This window comes from Chlorocebus sabaeus, chromosome 25, assembly GCF_047675955.1.
Source record: "Chlorocebus sabaeus isolate Y175 chromosome 25, mChlSab1.0.hap1, whole genome shotgun sequence".
Taxonomy (NCBI): domain Eukaryota; kingdom Metazoa; phylum Chordata; class Mammalia; order Primates; family Cercopithecidae; genus Chlorocebus; species Chlorocebus sabaeus.
This window is the reverse complement of record NC_132928.1, coordinates 23851984-23858238: the sequence shown is the minus strand read 5'-3', so window position 1 is coordinate 23858238 and position 6255 is coordinate 23851984.

The window sequence follows — 6255 nt, the reverse complement described above, 5'->3', positions numbered from 1 at the left end:
GGACCACTTCTGTGGGTGTTAAGCTCTGGCAAGAGGCTCCTCCCTCCTGTGTTGCTCGTCCGCCTTACCACTCGCTATTAGAAGTTGGGGTCGCTACAGCTTTCTCACCGAAGTGCCAGACACCAGGACATTACAAACGCTCGATAAATACTAAGTTAGCACTGTGGCTTTCTAGCCTGGGGACTAACAAATGGGAGCGCTGGAGTCGTGGGAAGAGTTTGCCATGGCGATGGAGGCAGCGACCAGAAATCCATTCGTGGCTCTACCCCTCACTAACTCACCAATTTTAAGCAACCTTAACCTCTCTAAAACAAGGATGGAGAGAACCCAGTCTCTCAGAGTTGTTGTAATGATTAAAGAAGCTAAGGTGCATGAAACACCTAGCAAGAGTTTCTAGCTTGGAGGTTCTCATTAAGTAAAATTCTTAAGGAATCAGGTCACACTTGGTACAAGAAGCTACTTGAGCAGTTTAGCACCAGAAGGAATGTAAAGTCATAAATTAGGACAGCTGAACAAAACCTCCAAGAAATAGATTACATGTTTGTTTAACAAGAAACCAAAGACAGGTCAGTGTCTGAGTTACTGGTTATTCGTGACCATTTAGGTCACACAGGTCATAGCTGTGTGACCTGTAGTGAGTTGCTTAACCTCTCAGAACCTCAGTTTCTTCATGTAAAATGACGATAATAAGCAGCATTGCTGAGAGGATTAAATGAAATATAGAGCGTAATGTACTTAGTGCATTATCTAGCATATAGTAGCTACCCAGTAGATAGTGGTGTCATTTATTTTTGCCCCCACAATTGAATTTATAGTTAATTGAACTCACTGAAATGTGATTCTGTCATCCTTTTGTAGGCTTTTGGAAGAGAATCATCACTTCCTTGATTTCCGGCCTCCTCCTCCATAATGCAGAGTAATTATAATCCACAAAGGTAGCTTATTCCTGTAAAAAACAACTCTACCAAAAGATGTTAGCTTTCCAAAATAAATTTTACCAAAGCATGCAAACGTATTAAGACATATGTTTTATAAGGAACATATGGTATCTGAAAAGCCCTAGCAGTCTTGGCCCCTAACATAAAATTTTCCTTGCAACAACTTCCATCTTGAAAACCAAGAAAAAAAAAATTATTAAGGTAGGCTGTTTAAGATACACCTGTTGGAAACATTTGTTTATAGAAAGATTTTATTTTAAAGCCCCCTACCAAGAACAGTTAAGGGTTGTGGAGATTTGCAGACTACCCTGCTGTGTTCAAACTGGCAGTAAACCTGATTCAGCCTTAGGGTCAGTAGTTGTGTCATACCCCTTTTAGACTGAGCTTACAGCATTTTCAATTGCAGTGTATTTTTGGAAAACAGCCTGCTTTGGGAGTTCTTAAATTAGTCATAGCAAGTCTGTCTGCTTTTAAATTGACTTTTTTTTCCTTTAAGGCAGTACATGTTGACAGAAGAGAAAGGAAGAAAAGTGGATTTCTAACTAGAGAACTTGAGGGGAAAAGTTAATTAATGTGCCTGGTTTTCCCACTCAAGATTCTATAAATACACAATCTCTCTCCATGGTTCCTCACATAACAGATGGTTCTGTTTGTGCAAACTGCATGGTAGTTACGTTGGTCAACCAAAAAGAGTCAACCAAAAAGACCGTGCTCTTTTTTGTTATCTTGTTTGGTCACTTTCCCACCAGATAGATGGATTCCTAATCTTAGCCTTAGTTACTCAGGGCCATCCCAAAGAAAATTTGTAGGTTTTATTAAAATGTTTGTTTGTTTTTTTGAGACGGAGTTTTGCTCTTCCTGCTCAGGCTGGAGTGCAATGGGACAATCTCGGCTCACTGCAACCTCCGCCTCCTGGGTTCAAGCGAGTCTCCTGTCTCAGCCTCCCAAGTAGGTGGGATTACAGGCATGCGCCACCATGCCTGGCTAAATTTTTTTGTATTTTTAGTAGAGATGGAGTTTCTCCGTGTTGGTCAGTCTGGTCTTGAACTCCCAACCTCAGGTGATCCGCCTGCCTCGGCATCCCAAAGTGCTGGGATTATAGGTGTGAGCCACCATGCCTGGCTTAAAATGTTTAAATATGTATTTTCTACCTGGTCTGCCCAAGATTTTGTTTTTTTTTTTTTTTTTTTTTTTTTTTTTTTTTTTGAGACGGAGTCTTACTCTGTCACCCAGCCTGGAGTACAGTGGCACAATCTTGGCTCACTGCAACCTCTGCCTCCCAGGTTCAAGCAATTCTTCTGCCTCAGTCTCCTGAGTAGCTGGGACTACAGGCGTGCACCACTACGTCCGGCTCATTTTTGTATTTTTAGTAGAGATGGGGTTTCACCATGTTGGGCAGGCCAGTCTCAAACTCCTAACCTCATGGTCCGCCCGCCTCGACTTCCCAGAGTGTTGGGATTACAGGTGTGAGCCACCGTGCCCGGCCTAGATTTTTTTTCTTAATCATTGCGTTATCTCAGCTCTGCAACCCCTTCCCCCTAATTTAATTACATTTCCTATCCCAATAACATGTAGTTATGATAATTACTTCTCAAGACAACTTCTTCTTCCCTCTCTTTTATTTCACTGCTTCATCATTACTCCCAGTCACTATCCCTTTTTCCTAAAGAAGTGTTTCACAGATTATGACTGACTAAGCAAGCGTGGAGCCATCCAGTTGCCTGTTACGTCTTTCAAGCAATGTCTTGCATGTGACGTCAAGAAGAGATACCTTTTAAGTCAAAGAGAGCACCCATAACCCGGGGTGGGGATAAGTGTGGAGCAAATTGCAACATGACTGAGAAGAAGGAAAAAAAATCTGAGATATCTGGGTTCTAGCCTTTGAGTCTCCCTAAACTCAAAGCTTGAAACTTACCCTTTCTGGGTTTCACTTCCCATGTCTTTAGAAATAAAAGAGACATACCTTTCACTTCATGCCTGTGATGGATAGACTAAAAGAAAAAGGTAGTAGGCTGGTTGCGGTGGCTCATGTCTGTAATCCCAGCACTTTGGGGGCCTGAGGCGGGTGGATCACCTGAGGTCAGGAGTTCAAGACCAGCCTGGTCAACATGGCGAAACCCCGTCTCTGTTAAAATACCAAAAAAATTAGCTAGGTGTGGTGGCAGGCACCTGTAATCCCAGCTACTCGGGAGGCTGAGGCAGAAGAATGGCTTGGACCCGGGAGGTGAAGGCTTCAGTGAGCTGATACCACATAACTGCACTCCAGCCTGGGCGACAGGATCGAAACTGTGTCTCAAAAAAACAAAAAGGCGGATGATGAAATGATGCTTTGAACTCTTGGTAAATGGCCCTATTGCTATTATATTTGTGTGGACTGAGATCTTAGATAGAGGGAAAGTTATCTTTGAAAAGAAAACTCTGACTAGCTGTATATTGAATCTGGCAGCACTGGCAACCCCTACTACCTGTTAAGGTCCTAAACTTTACCAAATATAACCAGTAAAAGTTTCATCCCCAATAATAAGGCTTTTAATCAGAAGGTATTCAGGGCCCAGAGAAAACCCAGTCAGAAGGTCCTTGAACAAGGTACTTGTGGTCTCTATAGACTGAAGTAAACTCATGGCACCATCTTTCAGGACTTGCTATAACCTCCACACAGTACATTGTTTTCTCAGAGAGGGCATGACAAGACATATGTTACTGCAGTTACTCCCTGGGGCATAGCAACTATGTAATATGTTTGATGACCTGTCACAAACACAGCTCAGAAAATAGCTTCATATAATTTTCATTCTTGATCTCTATACCCAGTCTACTTATTTTCTTTTAACATTTTTAACCTCAATTTTACTGGCCTTTGATAAATGTATTATTTCTAGGCCTATAAAAATCGATATGGAATATATAATAGAGAAAGAAGAGAGAATATATCAATTTTTGTTTCTGAGACAAAATCTCACTCTGCCACCCAGGCTGGAGTGCAGTGATGTGATCTCGACTCATTGCAACCTCTGCCTGCCGGGTTCAAGCGATTCTCCTGCCTCAGGCACCTGAGTAGCTGGAATTACGGGTGTGTGCCACCACACCTTGCTAATTTTTGTATTTTTAGTAGAGACGGGGTTTTGCCATGTTAGCCAGGCTGGTCTCGAACTCCTGACCTCAGGTGAGCCACCTGCCTTGACCTCCTAAAGTGTTGGGATTACAGGCGTGAGCCACCTTTGGAAAAGGTGTTCCTTAATTGATAAAAGCTCATGAAATCTGCCTCTTATATAATTGTTTAAGATTCTGGTGTTTGGACCAGCTCCTTGCAGAATACATATTGCTCTGAATTTTAAGCCAAAAGAATTTTTCCTCCCTGGTGTATTTTATAATCAGTGTCTGAAAAAAAGTTCTTCAATTAAAATTAATTAAGGAACCACCAGTATATGGTAACTATGCTGTTATTAGAGAAGAAACTCAAAGAGCATTTGCTCTTCTAGGAATTTTGAGTCTTACATTGGCAACACTGACACTCTCAGGGACCATCATTGCTATCCACGACTTCAGCATTTTCAGAATTCTTTTGCTATCCCATTCACATGAACAAAGAATTCAGCTAAGGATCCAGAAATGATGGGAGAGGCAGTCAGGCTGACAAACGAAGATGTAAGTGCAGCTCTGAGCAGAGTTTTGTGTTGCTGTGAGGGAAGGAAAGTGAGGGTTTGGAGAGAGTAAAATTGCCACCTCCTACTGCATTAAAGAACATTTCCTGGAAAAGGTGGAGTTTGAAAGACTTGGTGCTAATTCAAAGAGGTGGAATGCCATCTTTTTTCTTCCTTGCTTTATATATCCAGCAGCAAAACAAAATTGTTCTGCTGTGCTAGAGAATTTAGCTTGTGAGTTGTGTACACAACTCAGGAGTGTGACACAGCTACCAGCTTTCCTCCTCCTAACTCTCAAGGGAAGAAAATTCAAGTTCCATCTAGGCTTGCTCTGTAAAGTGGGAAACTTGCTGGTTTTGTAGGCTTTTTTCCCCTTCTTTCCTTCTCTCAGCTTCTCCCTGCTTCTCAGAAGATGCAGTTGTGATGCCTGTAACTTACTAAATTTATCTATGAATCAGATTCCAATGGGAGACCCCTAAAGTAGAGGGAGAATAAGGGGTTCTCCCCATGATGGAAAATACCCAAAGACAAGGTTTTATGGAGCAAAGAATTCTGGCTAGATTTGGTTTGTAAGTGGATCCCTCCCCACTGTATGTACACTATCTTTGTGTCTTTGCTTCTTCCCCACCCCCTTTCCCAGCTCTCTCTCTCTCTCTCTCTCTCGTTCTCTGAACCCTTTTTCTTCCTATGCATACTTTTTCCTTTCCCTTTTTAACCTCTATGTCTTAATCCTACCAGTGGCCCTCTGAAAATTTATTAGCCATGATAGGGATTCTTAGGCCTGAGATTTCTTATCAAAAAATATTTTTAAAGCATTAACCGTATGCTGAGCTCTGTGCTGGATATTTTGGGAGATTCAAAAATAAGATCAGTCTCTTCAGAAGTTTCCAGTAGATAAAGGGGTAAAATCACTATAATATAGGAAAGAGTATTTAGTGGAGGTAAAAACTACGAATGTTGAGAGTAGGGAGGAGAAGATCAGGACAATCTTCGTGTTCCCACCAGAGAACAAACCTGACCACTCCAGGGTATGGTATTCAGGCATTTGGCCTAAATGTCTTCTCCTTTACTCTCTCCCATCTGACTGTCTCCTACTTTAGGTCTCAGCTTAGATGTCCCCTATTCCAGGAAGTCCCCCAACACCCTAAACTGGCTTTGGGACTTTCCAGTGTCTCCCATCATGTCCAGTACTGGTCCTTCTTGCAGCACTCTCCACACTGACTTGAAGTTTCTTGCTTGTCTCTTCAAGCCTTTGAAATGAGTTCTGGAGAAGAGAGCCCAGGTTGTTTAGCTTTGCAGCACAGCTCCAGAATAATCCCTGCCCCAGGAGTGGCTCAGTAAAGGTTTATTGAAGAGATCATCCAGGCGAAGGGAATGGCATGGCAGAACTCAGAGGCACAAACTGCCTGGCATAGAGAATTGCAGCATGGCTTGCACTGGAGCCCGTTTCCTCTGCCCCTCCATGGCCTTTGCTTCACCCACTATTGTCTCTCTCACCTTTGGCCTCTCACCTCCTTCTCCTTCTGCTAGTAAACGTGCTCAAGTCCCACCCATTCTCAGAAAACTTCCCCCTTCAATTATCAGCCTTTCCTTCTCTTTAGTATCAAACTTCAAAAAATAATGGTTTGTATCTCCTGCCTACCCATCCTCACCTTCTGCTCACTCTTCAACCCGCT